At 41.7% G+C, this 19,351-nt stretch overlaps 2 long non-coding RNA genes across 3 annotated transcripts in view; both read left to right on the top strand.

Moving 5' to 3' along the window:
- The first annotated feature begins 274 nt into the window (after positions 1–274).
- The window catches only part of LOC106997776 (uncharacterized), a 44,927-nt gene continuing 25,850 nt past the window's right edge, over positions 275–19,351 (top strand). The window contains exons 1-2 of one of the 2 annotated variants that reach the window (XR_013416847.1): positions 275–445; positions 1,560–1,604. This is a non-coding gene — a long non-coding RNA (uncharacterized LOC106997776). The remainder of the gene's footprint in view (positions 446–1,559; positions 1,605–19,351) is intronic. The other variant, XR_013416849.1, reaches the window with a different exon arrangement.
- On the top strand, positions 1,986–14,120 carry LOC144340583 (uncharacterized). Its single transcript, XR_013416850.1, has 3 exons — positions 1,986–2,320; positions 12,889–13,090; positions 13,529–14,120. It is a non-coding gene; the product is annotated as an uncharacterized LOC144340583 (long non-coding RNA).

Here is a 19,351-nt window from a genome sequence, read left to right as displayed (position 1 = left end):
GTTGGGGCGGGGCCAGGCTGAGAACGTAGCCTGGCCGCTTTCGGCGTCAGTAGCCCGTGGGCGGCTCTGGGGCTGCGGGGGCTCGGGGGTGGGGCCGGGGGTAGGGGCGTGGGCGGGGCGGGGTCTCTAGGCGGTCAGGATCCGGGACTGAGATGCGGGGGCGGAGCCAGAGCGAGGCGAGGTATCACCCGGGAGTGGAGGAAGGGCGCGGGGTGCGGGGACGGTGATCCGGGGAGGACCTACGCGGCGCGTGGGGCGGGGCACAAATGCTCCCGGGCCTGGCTCGGAGGAACTGCGAGCTGGAGGCGCGGCTGTTCTCTGGGCGGACCTCAGCAATGCGAACCCTGCCGTTGCCGGAGCACTGAGTGCCCTTCCCGGAGTCCCGCGGAGCCTGGCGAGGAGGGGTCGCTGCATCCCGAGGGCCAGCCGTGAGCCGGGAGATGGGGTAACAATTGAGGGCGTATGCTTAAGAGCAGCTAGGTCATGCACCCCCAAATCGAAGATTTGCAGACCTGGTAGGACACCTGGGAATCAGAAGTGATTTTTGGAGTATGCAACTTTTTAGTGTCAGTTAAGAGTTCGTGGATATTTTTGAGTTCTGCTGAGGCATATGCAAAGTATTTTCTTTGGGGAAGAATTCTTAAGAGTTGGAAGGGCCTTGGCTGTGTCACCTTGTCCAGTTCCCAGAGAACCAAAAAACAAAACAGAACAAAACAAAACCACCCCTCTAAATTCTGTGCCCAAGTTGTCCTATCCAAGCATGCCTAGGCGTTTTAGTATTAGGTAGCTGACACTTGTGGACCATCGATAGTGAGCCAGGCTAATTGTAAGTCTTTGGACAACCCTGTAAGGAAAACGATATTGCCCTTTTGAGCTGATGTGGAAATTGCCCTGTTGAGCATATTGCCCTGTTGAGCTGATGTGGGAACTGAGACCCAGAAAGATTAACCTGGTGAATTCCCCAAAGACATGAGGCTTGCAGGTGAGCAGAATCCAAGTCTCAAGTAACTTTAGCAGTAAGTTTCATCAGATAGATCTGGCTAATAGTGTAGGTAGGGCAACACCGAAAGTCAAGTAGAACAATTTGGGCTTATCCCAAAGCCTTTCTCCAGATATATTTTTTTGTTTTTTTGTTTTTGTTTTTGAGATGGAGTTTCCCTCTTGTTGCATAGGCTGCAGTGTGATGTCACAATCTTGGCTCACTGTAACCTCCACCTCCGGGTTCAAGTGAGTCTCCTGTCTCCGGCTCCCGAGTAGTTGGGATTACAGGCATGCGCCACCAGGCCTGGCTAAATTTTTTGTATTTAGTAGAGATTGGTCAGACTGGTCTCAAACTCCTGACCTCAGGTGATTCACCCGCCTCGGCCTCCCAAACTGTTGGGATTACAGGCGTGAATCACCACACCCGGCCTCTCCAGATATTACAGAGTGGTAGTTGGTAGGCAGAGCTGCCTCTCTCAGAGACCCTGACTCTCTCCAAGGCTGTTAGGTGACCCTCAGAGGTAATGGAAATGCAGTAATCAGATATTGCAGATAATACAAGACTCACTCATTTCCAGAAGATGAAACGGCTGTCGTGGAAATATTTTTAAAATCTCGTACTGGTAAGCATATTTTGATAGTGAAACCTTTTGCAATACAAACTACTCTCAGGCTTATTCCTACCACAGAAAAGAGTGGGGTGTGGGAAATGAGCTTATCTTTTTCAAAGTATAATTTTAAAGATATAGAAAGAGCATGTGTCAGAGATTTACTTAGCTCATTAATTAGGGAACCAACAGGGTGCTAAAGAAGAGGTTAAAAGACTAGTTAATATAGTCCATGTAAAAAAAAATGCTGGAATGGATTGCAAAGTTAGAGACAAAACTGGTTAATATCCTACAGAGCAATAAAACCATGACCTCGGGAGGAATGTTTTTCCTATTGGGTAAATCATTTGCACCTCTACCAGCTGTCATTTACTAAAGTCCCATTATATCCAGCATTTGAGAAAAAGAGAAGAGACAGACATTCCTGGCAGAGGGTCATCTTGCGTCCATGTTTGGTTTAGTAAACTGTTAAGAGGTCTCCAGACTATGCCTTGTAAACATGGCTGCCATGGACCCGTGGGTGGGAGGGCCAGTTGCAGCAAAAGGGAACCATTGTGATTTGGGTAAATGCTCCACCTGAGCTTGAAGATCTTTGTATCTGTGCTAAGGAGTTTGGATTCCGTGCCGAGCGCAAGCAGAGAGCCATTGAAGATACAATTGGCATGCCCAGCTATCCAGTTCTCCGTGAAATCCTGGACTCCAGATATATCTTCAGGGTGTAATGCTTCTGGGTAAGAGTACGAAAGGCAGAAGCTCAGTCAAGACCTCTCTAAAGCGCTCATCTTCACCCTGTTATATAACCAGCTTCCTCTGGCGCTTATGAAAACCTCGGGGAGGGGGTCCTCCAGTCTGGTTAGATCCTGTCTAACCTGTGTATAGGGAAAAAAACCGAAACATGGTGGTGGCCTTAAAGTGGTAGAATTGCAGGGGACTGATGCTGCCTAGGAGGGCCGTTGATGTTCTTTGGGTTCAGAGAATCTCAGACTCTCTTAGCAGGTGCCCAGGAGATGTTGTCTCCGGCTGTAATGAATCTTTCGGGTCAGGGTATCAGCTTCACAAGGTTGTGCTCAGTGGTAGTGAGGATGTTTCTTTTCTGAGATCACAGAGTAGATTATATCGGAGTAGAATGTTACATGATGACTCTGGCAGTCATGATAATTTTTATTTTTATTTCCAATATTTGCATCATCAGATACTGTTATTACAGCATATACAAAGTCTGTCGCGTTCAGTCTTGAGGAACTATTCTGATACACACTGTCCAATTAACAGTGCAAGCTAGAAATCTGGAAGAGTCTTTGATTCCCTTACCTCACTGACACCTCACATCTATCATTCACCAAATACTAGTGATTCTGTCTCCTAAATATATATTTTTTAATTCCCCCCTCATCTCATATCCCTCTACATGGTCTTAATTCATGCCCTCATTGATGTTGAGATTACTGTTACCTGGATTCCTGTAGCAGCCACTTCCCAGTGTTGCTAATTTAGTACCATCTCTGCAATCCGTTCTCTCCCTGCTTCCTGGCTGGTCTCCCTAAATTTTAAATCTTACACCCCACACAATTCTCCCCGGTCTCTCCCCAAGACTGAACATCTCTTAGTGAGTCCCCTTTGCCCGCTAAACAAACCCAAGCTCCTTAGCACTGGCAAATAAGGCCCACAAGATTTCCCCTGCCTACCTTCTCAGGCACCTCTTTCCAGCCCACACATTAACTTCCCATTTCAGGTGAACTTGGGATGCCCAGTTTCTCTGGGTTTCCAGGTTCTCTCATTCCAGGCACTGGCATATCCAGGAATCTCCTCTGACCCACCCACTGGTTACTTCTCTTCTGAGCTCCTGCAGTCTCCTGGGCATTTCTTTCTTCTGGCCCCTATGTCACTGTGTTTTATGTCTGATTAGTAATCTGTTTTATTACAAGGGGCATATCCTGGGAAGAATTCTACCCTATATTCAACCCCATTTCTCATTTCCAGACACACTGCTTGACAGAAAATACTGTACTCTGTGAAGGTTTGTTGGATGATGGATGAGCTGTTGAAAGTTTCCTTCTAGAGCGTGCTTTTCCACATTTGATAATACGTTGTGAGTCAGTTGCTACCTTTTTATTAAGTTGTCAGAAGGTGTTAACATGAGTGTTTTTGTGGTTTGTGTGTTTTGTTGCTTTTCCAGTGAGTGGTAGCTAAAGGAAAGGACTTTGACTATGGCCAAGTTCCTGTGCCGAAATGAACCGGGAAAAGTGGTACGAAGGAAACTATGGTATTATTTAACTATAAGTTTCTGGGTGAAAAATCTATCATAGCTTTTTCCATTAGTCATTAAAATGATTAGTCCATGTTCGACGTTCTGTATCATAATTGTTTCCTGCTTTAGTTGGATGACAGCTTGAGATAAATTAAACCTGTAATCCTCTTTTCTTCTTCCTAGCTAGACTTTGTATTGCCTTCCTACACAACCTTATATGTCAGAGATATTAAAAATAATATGCTGGAATATTACCTGCTTTGGGGCATTTTTCTTATTTCCCATCGTTATAATTTAGAGAAGAAAGTCATTTCAAAAGTAAACGTTTGACTCATTTTATCACCTCTGTCTAAGTGCTTTACACCTGCGTGATTTGTTCATTCATGCAAGGCTCTTTTATCCACTCTTTCTGTATGTTGCACAAGCATTAACCTGACCTTGTATTTGAGGATTACTTTTCAACTATCCTTCTGTAGCAAAAGTCATTTTTGGAGGACACTCCCTCTGAAAATGATTGGAACTGATAGATACACTGTGTAAGAAATGGCTGTTTTTTCCTGGAGTCATTCCATTTTTTTCTTGTTTATACTACAGTTTAAATAAATTTACCTGTCCTAATGAATACATAAGAAGAAGAGCAATACCTACAATTTAGTCAACCACAGAGAGCCACAAAGACAATTATATGTATTCAGCACAATGTTATATAATTTACATGCATTTAAGGGCTGAGAAGAATGTTCCAGAATGGCATCCCTGGTTCGTAGACGCAGATGGTGTCCTTATTGACTCAGCAGAGGTGCTCCTGCCTTCTCCATGCCGTATAAGAAAGAAGTACATTTAAAATTTCACCCACAAATCACCAGCTTGACTTCAAATAAGGTTGGAAAAACATAGTCAATCCTTATTTTTTATTTTTGCAGTTTGTGTATTTGAGAATTTGCCTACTTGCTAAAATTTATTTGTAAACTTTATTTTTTATTTATCTTTTTTGTTTGTTTGTTTGTTTTGAGATGGAGTCTTGCTGTCTCTCCCAGGTTGGAGCGTGGTGGCATGATCTCGGCTCTCTGCAGCCCCTGCCTCCTGGGTTCAAGTGATTCTCTAGCCTCAGCCTCTGGAGTAGTTGGGACTACAGGCATGCACCGTTATGCCTGTCTAATTTTTTTGTATTTTTAGTAGGGATGGAATTTCACCATGTTGGCCAGGCTGATCTTGAACTCCTGACCTCAGGTGATCCACCAGCCTCGGCCTCCTAAAGTGCTGGGATTACAGGTGTGAGCCACTGCACCCGGCCTATTTGTAAACTTTAAATCAATACTCATGGGGCATCTGCAACATGTCCAGAGTGTTGGAAAATTTGACTTGCCTGAAGCACGTATTCACGGCTGAGGTCAAACAAGGTGACCTTCTGCCTTCTTCTTTCAACTGTCATACTGTAAACAAATGTCCTTATTGGGATTTACTTAGTGCCACATATTTTCATATTTTTGTGCTTTTTTTGTGGGTGTGTGATTTGCTATTTAAAATGGCCTGCAAGCTTAATGCTAAATTGCTATCTAGTATAAAAGCAATAAGGCTGTGATGTGCCTCATAGAGAAAATGTGAGATAGACTTCATTCAGGCCTGAGTTTATAATGCTGTTAGCAAATTCAGTATTATTGAATCAACTATATGTATATGTGTGTATGTGTGTGTGTGTGTGTATATATATATATATTATTATTTTTTTAAATGATGTGTCTTTCAACAGAAACACACATCAGATAAGCTTATGTATTGACTGGTTGATGAAAATATAACAAGAGACTCAAAGGAAACTAATCCTGTATTACCCCTAGAAACAATGGTTCAGTATTGACTTATTCAGTGTTTGCTATGACTTTAGAAAATCTAATTATCATGAATAATGAGAATTAACTGTATATGCAGCTGTCTTAGGTTAGGGTGTCCCAGAAGCAGACCCCAAGAGAGGAGTTTATTTGGGGACTGATTCCAGGAAACCTTGGTGTAAGAGTAGAGAATTAAAAGAGGCAGGGAAAGGCAGGCATTAAAGGGTAAAATCATCAAGCAAGTTACCTCTGTGGACAACTGACACTCAATTCTACTGTAGTATCCTGGGCGCCAGTGAAGAACATGTGCCTCAGGTGTCCTTCCTGAAGGGAGGAAAGGTAAGGTATTTCTAAGTATTTGGGGATTTTTTTTTTTTTTTTAATGAGACAGAGTCTCACACTGTCACCCAGGCTAGAGTGCAGTGGAGCGATCTCGGCTCACTGCAGTCCCCGCCTCCTGAGTTCAAGCCATTGTCCTGCCTCAACCTCCCAAGTTGCTGGGACTACAGGTGCCTGCCACCACGCCCAGCTAATTTTTTGTATTTTTAGTAGAGATGGGGTTTGACTGTGTTAGCCAGGCTGGTCTCAAACTCCTGACCTCGTGATCCGCCCACCTTGGCCTCCCAAAGTGCTGGGATTACAGGTGTGAGCCACCATGCCCGGCCGTATTTGGGGATTTTTCATGATCTTTCTCTTATTTCTAGTTTAATTCCACTGTATTCCAAGAACATTCTTTGTATGAATTCAATTCTTTTAAATTTGTTAAAGTGGTTTTATATCCAGTAGTATGTGGCCTATCGTGGTGAACATTCCATGTGTCGTCACAAGAGTGTGCATCCTATCATTCATTGTCACTTACTGATTTTGTGTCTCCTTGTTCCATAAATTACTGAGAGAGGAATGTTGATGTCACCATATGTAATAGTAAATGTGACTATTTCTCTGTTCAGTTCAATCAGTTTTTGCTTCATGCATTTTGGAGCTCTGTTGTTAGGTGGCTACAAACTGATGACTGTATGTCTTCTTGATGAATTGACCTTTATTATTTTGTACTGTCCCTTTTTATCCCTGGTAAGTAATTTTCCTTTATATGAAGTCTATTTTTTATATTAATGTAGACAACACAGCTTTCTTTGGATTAGTGTTTGCGTGGTTTATCTGTTTTCATTCTTTGACTTTTAATATATGTGTATCATTATATTTAAAGTAGGTTTCTTGTAGACAACATATAGTTGTTAGTTTTTTTTAAAAAAAATCCAATCTGACAATCTTTGTTTTTTAAATGATATATTTAGACCATTTACATTTAATATGATTATTGATATTATTAGATATAGACCTCCTATTTTGTTATTTTTCTGTTTGTTGTTGCTCTTCTCTTCTCCTTCCTTACCTTCTTTGAATTATTTTTAGTATTCCATTTTAATTTATCCATTAGGGTAGTTTTCAAAAATTTTTTAATTAATTATTTATTTATTTATTTTTGCTTTATGTCTGTATTAGTCCATTCTCACACTGCTATAAAGAACTACCTGAACTGTAATCCCAGCACTCTGGGAGGCTGAGGCAGGTGGATCTCTTGAGCTCAGGAGTTTGAGACCAGCCTGGGCAACATGGTGAAACCCCATCTCTACAAAAAATACAAAAAAATCAGCTAGACATGGTGGCACATGCCTGTACTCCCAGCTATTCAGGCGACTGAGGTGGAGGATTGATTGGGCCCAGGAGGCAGAGGTTGAGCTGAGATTGTGGCACTGCATTCCAGCCTGGGAGACAGAGCAAGACTCTGTAGAACAATACAAAGCAAAACAAAACAACAACAACAACAAAAACCTCAAACCAACAATCTGCCTGGGACTGGGGAATTTATAAAGAAAAGAGATTTAATTGACTCATGGTTCTGCAGGTTGTAGAGGAAACATGGCTGGGGAGGCCTCGGGAAACTTACAGTTATGGCAGAAGGTGAAGGAGAAGTTGGTACATCTTCACATGGCAGAGCAGGAGAGAGAGAATGAAGGGTGAAGAACTACACACTTTTAAACAACCAGATCTCTTGAGAACTAATTCACTATCACAGTGATAGCAAGGGAAACATCTGCCTCCATAATCCAGTCACCTCCCACTAGGCCCCATCTTCAACACATGGGGATTACAGTTCGACATGAGATTTGGGTGGGGACACAGAGCCAAACCATATCAATCTCTTTGTATTTTTTTCCAGTGGTTGTTCCAAAGAATATATAATATTATGATATTATATATATACACACATATACACATATATGTATGTTTGTGAATATATATACACACATACATACATATATATAGTTTATCTGGATTTAATATTTAACAACTTCAAGTAAAATGTTGAAGACTGGTAACCATATAGGTTTCTTCACCCTCCCTGTTTATGTTATAGTTGTCATCTGTATTACATTTGGATACATTGACACCCTCCCAAACAGTGTTACAATTTTTGCTTTCAAACTTCATACATAGTTTCAATAACTTAGAAAAGTATTATTTAACCAGCTATTTATCATTTCTACTGTTTTTTATTCATTCCTGAAGTTTCAGATTTTCTTCTAGGAACATTTTTCTTCCACATTAGCTTCCTTTAGGAATTTTTCTTAGATACATTGGCAATGAATTCTCTTTGTTTTCCTTCATCTGAGAATATCCTTATTTTACATTCATTCCTGGAGGATATTTTCATTGGATATAGGATTCTGAGTTGACACTTTTTTTCTTTTAGCACTTTAAAGATTTTACTCCACTGCCTTTATGGTTTCTAATGAGGAATCATTAGTATTCACTAGTATTTGAGTTGTTGGTCTCCTTTGCAAAATATATCATTTTGCTATGGCTGCTTTCTAGATATTTATCTTTGGTTTTCAGCAGTTTAATTTTGATGTGTGTTAGCATGGTTTTCTTTGAGTTTATTTTGTTTGGTTTTTCTAGACTTCTTGAATCTATGCATTTATGTCTTTTGCCATATTTGAGGAATTTCTGTTCCTTGTTTTGTCAAATATTTTGTCTGTCCTGATATCTTTCATCTCTTGTTCAGGGACTCCACTGATACTGAGATTGTCCCACAAGTTCCTGTGGCTATTTACCTACTTTTAATCCTTTTTCTCTTTGTTTTACAGAAAGGTAATTTTTATTGATCTATCTTTAAATTCACCGACATCATTCTCTCTCATTTCAATTCTGTTATTGAGCCCACTTAGTGCATTTTTAAATTTCAGGTATTCTGTTTTTCAATTCTCAAATTTCTATTTGGCTTTTTAAAAACTGGTTTCTCTTTCTTTGCTGACTACTCATGTCTTTCTTTTATATTTGGAAGTGCTTACATTCACCTCATAGAGGAAGGTCATAATGACTGCTTTACATTACTGACCCCTATGCATTTAGTCTCTTGCACTTGACTCCTTGCATTTTTTTATGCCTCCAGTGAACCTGTTTTGGGACTCCACTTGTCCATTGGACTTCCCCACCCAGAGAAATAGTTGAAAACTATGTGGTAGTAAAAGACATTAACTTATGTATTGCAGCCTATGTCAGATCATGTAGATTAAACAAAAAATTAGTTCCTTTTCCGACCTCTCCCTAAAGCCATCACAATGCCAACTCTCCAGAGGCAACCATTTGCAACACTTTTAGTTATTTTTAAATGATAAAAATTCAAATGCAGTGATTCTAAAAGTATGGTCCAGTGGTTTCTGGAAGTCTCTAAAACCTTTTAGTTAGGATTCCCTAAATGGGGATCAAAGTTGAGGTAAAAACTAGATATTGTTTAGACCATTTACATTTAATGTAATTATCATATGTTTGAATTTAGGTCTTCCATTTTATTATTTGTGTTTTCTTCCTGTCCGTCTTCTCTTTCCTGCCTTTTGTATTATTTGAACTTTTTTGTTTTTAGCATTCCATCTGAATTTATTTTGATTTTAACCATATCTTTTCATATAACATTTTTAGTGGTTGCTCTAGGGATTTAAAAAAATACAAACTTTAACACTTTAATGGCAATTTATAATCAGCATTTTACCAATTTAATTGGAATGTGTAAAACTTACCACTAGGTTTCGTTACCTTTCTCTTTTATGTATTACATCTGCACACATTGAAAACTTCATCAGACAATGTTATACCCTGTGCTTTCAAACATCAGATATGTTTTAAAGTACTCAAAAAGAGAATAGTCTATTATATTTACCCAGATACTTACCATTTCTGGTGTTCCCTTTTATTACTGAAGTTCTGAGATTTCTTCTTGGATCATTTCCTTTCAGCCTGAAAAACTTATCTAGCAAATCTCTTAAGTAGGTACACTGGTCATGAATTCTCTTAGTTTTCCTTCATCTAAGAATGTATTTATTTCACAGAATTCTGAGTTTATAGCTCTTTCTTTCTCTTTCTTTTTCTTTCTTTCTTTCTTTCTTTCTTTCTTTGTTCCTTTCTTTCCTTCCTTCCTTCCTTCCTTCCCTCTTTCTTTCTTTCTTTCTTTCTTTCTTTCTTTCTTTCTTTCTTTCTTTCTTTCTTTCTTTCTTTCTTTCTTTCTTTCTTTCTCTACTTTAAAATGTTGTTGTGCTTCCTTGTCTCCATAGTTTTTGATGAAAAATCTATAGTTATTCAAATTGAAAATCCTCTATTTGCAATGCACTGTTTTTCTGTGGCTGCTTTAAAACTTTTTTCATTCTTTTTATTTTTCAAAAATTTCATTGTGACTCATCTGTGCATAATTTTATTCGTGTTTATCCTGTTTAAAGTTCAGTCAACTTTTTAAATCTGTAGGTTATATCCTTTGCCAAACTTGGGAAGTCTTCAGCCATTGGTTTTTCAAACTTTTTTTCAGCACTGCACTCTTTCTCTTGTCCTCTAAAACTCCAGCGACACAAACATTAGAACTTTTATTATTGTTTTATGTGTACCTGAAGTTCTGCTAGATTTTTTTCAACGCTTTTTCCCTCTTTTTTTGATGTATCTTCAAGTTCACTGTTTCCTCTGTCACATCCTTTGTGGTATTGAACCCATCTAATGTGTGGTTTTCTTAATATTGGTTATTATACTTTCAACTCTAAAATTTCTAATTTTTGTCCTGTATATCTTCTGTTTCTTTAATGATACCTTGTATTTTTGTTTTTTCTTCAAGAGTCTTCAAGATTGCTCATTCAAGCATTTTAAAAACTTTGTCGGGTACTTCCAACGTTGGTGTCATCATGGCACTGGCATCTGTTGATTGACTTTTCCCATACATGTTGAGGTTTTCATGGTTCTTTATATGCTGAATACTATTTGAGTGTACCCTGAACATTTTGATTATTATATTTAAGACTTCAGGTTTTGTTTAAATCCTACAGAAGATGTTGACATTTTTGTTTTGGCAGGTGCTTGACCTGGTTAAGTTCAGGCCTCACATTTCAACCCATCTTCTCTGAGCTGCAATTCCAATGTTAGTTCAATTTTCAAAGCCTTTCAATGCTACTCAGATCATTCCCAAGTGGGTGCCCCCTGTGAGTGCCCCCTACCCAAGAGGTCAGACTGGAACCTGGGGAGACCTGTCTCTTAATCTCAGTTCTCAAAGTCTTTTGAATGCCAATTAGGATCAGATTTATACATGCTCAGGCCAGGGGTTAGCCAGGAGTTCATAAACCTCTTTATGGAGTTCCTTTCCCAGACAATCTTATTTTATATATATATATATATATATATATATATATATATATATATTTTTTTTTTTTTTACTTCTCTGGGGATAATGCTGTATGCTTTCCCAAATTCCTCTCTCTGCTCTCTCCTTAGCACCTCTGGTTCCCTGAGGCTTTATTTTATGGTTGTCCAGCCAGTAACTACCCACTTCTGTGACTGCCTTACAGCAGTGAGGGGAGAGAGAGGGCGGGAGAGAGAGGAAGAGAGAGAGGCGACAGGGTTCGTGCCACCTTCTTGGAGCTGAGTTCTGCTGAACTGAGAGCAAGCTTTCTCTGCCTTAGAGCTGTAGCTCCTGCGGATGCCTGTTGCTGGCCTTTTTCACTGCTGCACCGAGCCTGCTGTGGGCTTGCCTGAGGGTTGGGGCACCAGAGAATGGAGAAAAAGGAGAGAAAAAAATACTGAGGGATTTCCCACACACTCTCTGTCCCTTAAAAGACTACAGCTCCTACCATGCCATAATTAGCTAAAACTTCCACTTTCTGGAAGAACTGTCATTTTCTTACAACTCTTCACTTTCTTTCAACTTTCATCGCCAGCGTAAACACTAGGCTGTCTTTGGGTGCTGTTTCCATTAAAGAAGTGAAACTTTTCTCACTGTATGACGGTTGCTGAGTGTGCTAAGGGAAGCAGAGGAAAACAGGACTGCCTCTCCCTGGGGAGACTGGAGGTGGGCAGGCCCACCGATTGGCTAAGCGGCTCAGAGTAGCATCTGCTACTAAAATCGGGCCCCAGAAAAATTATCCGTTGTGCCATAATCATGTAGCCTTTGGAAATCCTTGAGGAAACTCAAAATAGTGAATGTTAAATTAAAAAATGACAGAGTTCCATTTGATTATCATTCTTGAGAAGTAATTTCACTATGATCTGTCAAGAAACATCTGTAAGAGATTCAGCCATAATGTGTTAAGGAGAAGGTTAGAAATCTAGGGAAAAGCTCCTATCATTTTATAGTTTCTTTGGGGATTGAAATGGTCTACTGAAGCAGGCCTCAAACTAGTGTGTCTAGAAATGGGATGTCTTCACCTGGGATGGGGTAGTTGCCCTTGAGCCACATGACCCAGGCATAATTATAGATTTTCAGGAGTGGAAGGGACTTGAGATGCTATCTGACCAAACCAAACCTTCTGTTTTTACAGAGGAAGAAACTAAAGCCAACATGTGAAGTAAGAACCTGTCAAGGGTCATATTAGGTCACATCAGGTCACATCCTAGCCCTGTGTTGGCATCTTTTCCCTCTGTGCTGCCTGATACGCCTGGGAGATGCCCTCTGTCCTGCTTCCCACTAGGGCTACACTGATATGTGAGTCCTTTGGGGGCAAAAATCACCCATTTTGGGAATTTTGGAAGCAGAACGAAAGTGGCAGTGTTCTGATGGTTTTGATTAAAGATACAGAGAGGTATGTGGGTCTCTTGCAGACATAAAGAACTCTCTTCTGAATCGGAGGGTCCCCCCAAGACACTGGAGCTACAATGTAATGGAACAGTTCAAGTCAAGTCTTTGTTTTGGCAGGTCAAACAGTGTAAACTTTGCTGGAAGGAACCTTACTCAGAGGGCCAATCACCTGCTTCTCTAGAGTTCTCAAGGTCTCCTGTGAGCGCCAGGTTGAGCTGCAGAAAGCCAGGACCAGCTCACTGAACAGAGAAATGGACATGAAGGTGCCCAGTCTGCAGATGGTTTCCATCCTGAAGAGTGATGGGCCCGAGGGGGACTGGTATGCAGTCATTCATTCAACAATTATGCTCCTACTCTGTGCAGTGTTGGGGATACAGTGCTGAGCACAGACAGACCTAGTTTCTGTCCTTTGCAGATTTCAGTGAAGGATAGGAGGTAGACATTGATGCAACAAGCACACAAGTAAATGTAAGACCATGCAGTGATAAAAACCATGGAGGAAGGGCCCATGCAGGGGCAGAAAACAGAGGAAGGGGCTGGTGGAGCAGCTCTTCTAGCTCAAGGCTGAGTGGTATAGACTGTAGCTACTGCATGATCTGAACATGTCTTAAGGAGGGTATCCCCAAAGCAGGCTCATTGGGAGGTACTGTGGAGTGCTGGTTTATTGTAGTTGCCATGTGTTTATGAGTAATGGAATCCTAGAATTAGAAGGAACTTTGGTCACCTTCTAATTCAATATTCATCTTTCTCAATCCAGGAAACATCTCTACAGCATCCCTAACTGGAGGTTGATCCATTCATTTCCAGACACAGAGAACGGAGTCAAATTCTGCTGTTTTCCATAGGCACTATTTTAGTACGACTTCTTTTTTTTTCTTTTTTATTATACTTTAAGTTCTAGGGTACATGTGCACAACGTGCAGGTTTGTTACATATGTATACGTGTGCCATGTTGGTGTGCTGCACCCATTAACTCATCATTTACATTAGGTATATCTTATAATGCTATCCCTCCCCCTCCCCCCACCTCACAACAGGCCCCAGTGTGTGATGTTCCCCTTCCTGTGTCCAAGTGTTCTCATTGTTCAATTCCCACCTGTGAGTGAGAACATGTGGTGGTTGCTTTTCTGTCCTTGCGATAGTTTGCTCAGAATGATGGTTTCTAGCTGCATCCATGTCCCTACAAAGGACATGAACTCATCCTTTTTTATGACTGCGTAGTATTCCATGGTGTATATGTGCCATATTTTCTTAATCCAGTCTGTCATTGATGGACATTTAGGTTGGTTCCAGGTCTTTGCTGTTGTGAATAGTGCCGCAATAAACATATGTGTGCATGTGTCTTTAGAGCAGCATGATTTATAATCCTTTGGGTATATACCCAGTAATGGGATGGCTGGGTCAAATGGTATTTCTAGTTCAAGATCCTTGAAGAATCGCCGCATTGTTTTCCACAATGGTTGAACTAGTTTACAGTCCCACCAGCAGTGTAAAAGTGTTCCTATTTCTCCACATCCTCTCCAGCACCTGTTGTTTCCTGACTTTAATGATCGCCATTCTAACTGGCGTGAGATGGTATCTCATTGTGGTTTTGATTTGTATTTCTCTGATGGCTAGTGATGATGAGCATTTTTTCTCTTCGGGCACAAGGCAGGAAGTTGGGGACAATATATTTGTCTGCACCAAGGCAGCCTGAGAATAGAGAAGTGAATACTCCTGGGGGTATTCTATATTATTCACTTAATATTCTAAGTGAATACTCTAGGGGTGCCTGAGACATGGAGCTATGAAAGTACACATTCACAAAAGGACCAGTTTTAAAACTAGATTATCTCTACTATTCAGGAACACCAAGGAAAGGCCACACAAGGGGGACAAAGTGCATCTGAGATCTAGGAAATTTCCCTGTTGACCACATATTGATAATGATGTATTAAAATCAATTCTATACTGTGGGGTACTTATTTTGACATTAATAGATACTATGGTGGTTTGACATAGTTGATGCCCGGAGGAAAAGCCCCACACTCACCTACATCAAAGTGAAGCCTGAGTCAGCTGCCTCCCCTCCCCCATCCCTTCCAAAGCCAATGGTTGAAAGTCACAGAAGTACCTCTGCTGCCACCTAGTGACGACAATGTGAATACAACTACACAGCCTCCTGGGAAAGAAGTTTTGAAGCATGTTTACCTCTTCCAAAGGAAACCTGTAATTCCCTCCGAGTGCTCTGTTGACTACAATTTTAAAAAATATATATGTATTTTAAAACTCTATAAACTCTTATGCATCTCCCTTTTTAAGAATCTAACCTGTAATGGATGTAGCCTCACTTTCAAGAACCTGAAACCTATGCCCCCAAATCAGGGGGTAGAACAGACAAGCTTAACAGCAGTGCCTAAAAATGCTGCTAAATTTATCTTTAAAATGCCTGTGGTTCCTTAGCACTTGAATTCCGTTGTGCCTCTGGGTATAGTCACCTGGATGTTAGGGGCTGTGAAAATTCAGCCCTCAGTTGGTGGTCAGTGGGTTTTCCCTTTAAGTGGTTTCTGAAAGGATTAAAAAGAAAAAAAAAGCTTGAAATTCTGATGTCTGGATGATGTTTCCAGTTTTGTGGAAGAATAAAAGAAAAGGGACATGACATTCTGGCTCCCTGGGGGCAGTGACTGTGTCTTATTAATCTCTGTGCCCATTGTACCAACACCAGTCAGTCACAGCATGTACTCAGCCAATGCTGATGAACGCAGAGAAGCAAGGGACTGGCATGCTCTTGACCCCTTATAAGGGCTGCGTCGATGGCCAGGGTTCAATGGGAACTTTCTGGTACAGTCTCGCTCTGCCACTCTTTCCAATTAAATGCAGCATAATTGGAGGCCTCACGTTCTCCTAGACGGGTTGAGGTGGGCATTGGGGGCAGAAAGGCTCACATAAGGCCTGAGCATGGAGTTTTCTGCCCAACACAGTTGTGCCATTGCAGCCCACCTCCTCCTTCCCTTTCCTTCCACACCACGGCATGGCAGGTGCAGAAACCATGCTGGGATTGAGGCCCTAGAGGCTGACTACAGGTCTCGGGGGCAAAACATCTGGGCAACACAGCTGAAGATGAGCCAAGTATATGTATCAGAGTTCTCTAGAGAAACAGAACCAACAGGATAGAGAGATGCAGAGAGAGAGAGACAGAGAGAGATTTAAGTAACTAGAGATTTAAGTAACTGACCCATAAAATCATGGAGGCTTGGCAAGTCCAAAATCTGCAAGGTGGTCTGGCACATTGGAGACTCAAGGAAGAGTGGCAGGTGGAGTTCAAAGGCTGGCTGCTGGCAGAATTCCTTTCTGCTCAGGCGAAGTTGGTCTCTGTTCTATGAAGATCTCCAACTGTTGGGATGAGGCCCACCCATATTATGAAGGGTCATTTGCTTTACTCAACATCTACTCATCTAAATGTTAATCTCATTGAAAAAAACTCACAGAAACATCCAGAATACCGTTTGACCAAATGTTTGGACAATGCAGCCTAACCAAGTTAACATGCAAAATTAACTGTCACAGCAAGACACCAGGGAAGCATTAGAAGATGTTAGCAGCTGTCAGTGAAATGAGAGCCCTCAGGTGGACGACAGCCATCCATCGGGCAAGAGCGCGGGGCAGCTGGAAGGGCCCTCGCCTCCCGTTTGCTTTCTGCTCTTCACAGCTGATGGATAGAAGAATTTTCTCAGCACATTTTCCGGGAGGAGTTTAGCACCACCATTTCTTGAAAACAGATGTCTGCAGGGATGTGTGTGTGTGCCTGTGAGTGTGAAGTCCAGAGCCTGGGACTGAGAACAGCAAGGGGAACAGGTGGCCACGGGGGAGTTTCCAGATTGCCGATTTAAGATACGCTCCCTGGGCTGCGCTGGTGTTGGTCGTGAGAGCGATCGGGGTTTGTGCAACGTCTGAGCTTTCTATCAACTTATGGTTTAATCAATTTGCTGTTTACTCCAGCTATTTGCAACCTCTCCTCAGTTACTTGGTGTTCAGCAGTGTAATGTATCTTCCTGTGTGAATATGAACATACTTATTTAGTGGAAACAAACTGAAAGGAATTGTGGAGGAAGAATTTTTTGGTTAAGTTTATGTTTTCATGATGTAAAAATTAAAGACATTTGAAGAGTTGAGTATGTCAGTTTTGGGAATGCAAGAGAATGACTTCAGGACTGCCATAATATTTAAAATGGCCTCTACTCTTTCTTTCCACCTAAGTCTCATAGCAAAAGAGGAAATTTACTTCAGTCTCTTACTGTCTGTAGCAGAATATTATCATACTGTATTCCTATGTTCACTTATCTGTGCTGGATTGTGAGTCCTTACAGAGAGAAATTGTTATGTGCTATATTCCCAACACCTGCACGTTATAGGTGGCCACTAAATGCTTGATTAATAAATGAATGAGGGAATAATATTATTATTTTTTGCTGTTATTTATAACCGGGAGTGAGTAGGATTTGGATTATTAAGACCCTGGGAAGCCTCGTAAGAACCTCAGACTCAACGTGTCCAAAAATGTGCTTACCTTGTACCGCTCCCCTCCAACACACCCTTAGCCATCAAGTCAGAAATCCCCTTATCCTTTGGCTGCCCTCCCCCACCCATTTTCCACTTTCAGCCATCAAGTCCTAGGATTCTCCCCTTCAGCAGTTCTTAGTCTTTTCCTGCCCCCACCTCCTTCCTGAACGCCTCACTCACCACCTAGATCCTAAAGCGGCTTCCAGTAGCTCAGCCTCCTCCCATCCAGTTCCATCTCTGCCAGAGATCTTTTAAAAATGCAAATCTCATTATGTCTCTTTCCTGCCTCAAACCTCCCAGTGGTTCTCCCGTCTGTCAGGAGAGGGTACAGACTGTGGCCTGGCTCAGGAAGTTCTTTGAGGTCAACCCCTGCCTACTCATCTTGCTAACTCTTGTGACTCTCTGACACTGGGCTTTTGCTCCAATCATATAAGCAACTGTATTTCCGTAAAATTGCAATGTTCTTCTCTACCTCCTCACTTAACTAATTTTCACTTTACTGATCATTTCTTGTTTTACTATCAGCATCTCTTTCTCCTTATTCTTCAGGGAACGTTTCTCTCCACCATCCTGTGCAACACTGTGGGGGTGTCAGTAACACCCTCTGTCCTCTCCTGGCCAAAGGAAAGGGGTGTCATTCAGCCCAGGCCCCTGGATCCTCATCTCAGGATTTGGAAATGTGACTGAAGTGACATAAGGAAAGAAACGAAGTGTGAGGAGCTCATTCAGCCAGCTCTGCAGCTCCAGCTGGGTTACCTGTGAGTCTTGCTGGCCAGATCCCTTGATTTGCTGTGACTCCTGCCTTTGTCGAGTCTGTCTTCATAGATTCATTCTAATGTGGTTCCATTTTGCCTGAGTTGGCCAGAGCCAGATTCTGTGCTGTAATAAAAAAAACCCAAATCAACACACCTCTCACTCTCCACAATGCAGCTTCTGGAAGTTTCCAGATGCCCCAGCCTGATTGAGAATTCTCTCTCCTCTGCTCTCAAAGTCCCTTTGGGTGCTTCTACCAAAGCACTGACAGTGTGATTCTGATTTGATCGCTGGTGTCTGAGAGCTTTGAATGTCTTGCTGGTGCCCAGCACCATTCCTGCCTCATAATTGGCATGTGATAAATGCTTATTACATTCCCTCCTCAAAATAAACACGAAAGACAATCCAGAGAGCACAGCTTCACAGAAATCACAGAAGGAAATTGATGTTTATAGAGACGGAATACAAATTTTTAAAACAATGTTAACGAAAATCTTGAAAATTAGACATTCTCTTGTTTAAACAACGTAAACTGAACAAACTCAGCTTGTTTTGGTGCCTCTGTGAGTACTCTCGGTTGCTCTGGGCTGGTGTGCGATGCTGCCCAGGACTTCCTCACATCCTCATCTTCTGTACCCAGTGGCCCGCAAGCCACGTTACACTTGGTGGGTGAAAAGGTTTGGATTTGTGTCCCCGCCCAAATCTCATGTCAAATTGTAATTCCTAATGTTGGAAGAGGGGCCTGGTGGGAGATGACTGGATCATGAGGGCAGAGTTCCTCCTTGCTGTCCTCTTGGTAGTGAGTTCTCACAAGATCTGGTTGTTTAAAAGTGTGTAGCACCTCCCGCTTCGCTCTCTTCCTCCTGCTCCCACCATGTAGGACCTGGCCTCCTTTCCCTTCGCCTTCCGCCATGATTGAAAGTTTTCAGATGCCTCCCCAGCCATGCTTCCTGTACGGCCTGTGGAACCGTGAGTCAATTAAACCTCTTTTCTTCATAAATCACCCTGGCTCAGGTATGTCCTTATAGCGATGTGAGAACGGACTCATACAGTGGGGCTGTAGCCTCTTTCCTTGGTATTATCTCGTATTTTTCAATGTTTCTTTGATGCATGTTTTAATAAATGTGAATTGAAAGCATGTCATGGGACAGGCACTGGATTATGTCTTAGAAATGCCAAGATGCACAGCCACAGTTGTTTTCCCCAGGGTGGTACAGGTGAGGAGGGGAATCAAAAATATAGGCTAGAGATAGGTGCCTGTGCTGGGTGATGGGGGCATGTCGGTAGG

The sequence above is a fragment of the Macaca mulatta genome, chromosome 4 (genome assembly GCF_049350105.2).
Source record: "Macaca mulatta isolate MMU2019108-1 chromosome 4, T2T-MMU8v2.0, whole genome shotgun sequence".
In the NCBI taxonomy this organism is placed as follows: domain Eukaryota; kingdom Metazoa; phylum Chordata; class Mammalia; order Primates; family Cercopithecidae; genus Macaca; species Macaca mulatta.
The sequence above is the reverse complement of the archived record's forward strand: the minus strand, read 5'-3'. Positions and strand labels throughout refer to the sequence as shown.